Source organism: Penaeus monodon, chromosome 29 (assembly GCF_015228065.2).
Source record: "Penaeus monodon isolate SGIC_2016 chromosome 29, NSTDA_Pmon_1, whole genome shotgun sequence".
Lineage (NCBI taxonomy): Eukaryota > Metazoa > Arthropoda > Malacostraca > Decapoda > Penaeidae > Penaeus > Penaeus monodon.
The window spans coordinates 26,047,008-26,048,096 of NC_051414.1; the positions used below are offsets into that span (position 1 = coordinate 26,047,008).

Genomic DNA, 1,089 nt, shown 5'->3' on the forward strand with positions numbered 1-1,089 from the left:
TTCCCAACGCGACGCTGACACGAGAGCGGGACGTGGACCAATATTTTCCCTCTTTATCGGTAAGAACTTACTTCCATGTTCCTTGTCAGGCTTGCCAGGAGGATCTGCCGATTGCGTAAGCATCAGAGGGTAATGGGAGTTACAAATCGGGTTCGTAGGAGGAAAGGAAGTGATGGTATTTAGCAGTTGAGAGAAGACTCGCGGTTCGTGTCCGAGCCGCGTCCTCCATGACGGGGACCTCGAGCCTCTTGCCTTATTTCCCTCGTGGACAATGAACGGCGGGAAGCCACGCGAGTAGGCTGCGTGGAAAGAACTCCTGAGGCTTGTCACGTCCTCTTTGATACATTGCAATAGTGCTGGTATAGTCGCCAAGCTTCGGGAGAGGTAAAAAAGAAGGAAAAAGGTTCCTGAAATGAGGCACTTGAAGGGTCCATTGTGACGTAGGACGCGACGCATCGGTCCGGCGCGGCTTGGGGTTCCTGTGAGGCTGCGAGAGACGCCCCTCGCATCCTCTTTGAGCCGCATGCACCTCGTGTCCTCTCCCTGGGCCTCATACTTCTCTCATAAGAGGTGAGACGTGGGGTTGAGAAAATTCCCGGAGATTATTCCTGAAGGCGGCGGAGAGAGTGTTGGGAACCGAGGGAGTTTTTTGAGTCGCGGTTTTGGTCACCTCTTGTAATTTCGTAAATCCTGGTATTGAATCATGATTGACTTGGTGACCGCGTGGGAGATGATTCATATTATGAGACTTGGTATCTGTTTAAGCATGTAAAGTGTCAATATATATTTAGTTATTATGTAGTGTTATCAGGTAGCGGATCTCTTTGTGTAGTGTATGCAAACATGAAATGGCATGTTCCGAAGAAAACGTAAGTTTCAACTGGTTGTTAACTTGTATATTCGTGAATTTACGATAATATACTAAATTGGCTGCAAATGAATATGGGCCTTGGAGAAATATATGGAACCATTTGTTTTAAGATTGCCTAAAGCAAAAATTATATTGAAATGTAAAGCACACTTATATTGTTAATCATTGAATGATGTGATTAAGGCAATTTGAAGTTTTAGCATGATTTTAGGTTTTTG

At 45.5% G+C, this 1,089-nt stretch overlaps 1 protein-coding gene across 1 annotated transcript in view; it reads left to right on the forward strand.

Moving 5' to 3' along the window:
- The window catches only part of LOC119592082 (longitudinals lacking protein, isoforms H/M/V-like), a gene marked incomplete at its 5' end in the record, with an annotated part of 34,503 nt that continues 33,414 nt past the window's right edge, over window positions 1–1,089 (forward strand). The window contains 1 exon segment of the mRNA XM_037940897.1: window positions 1–59.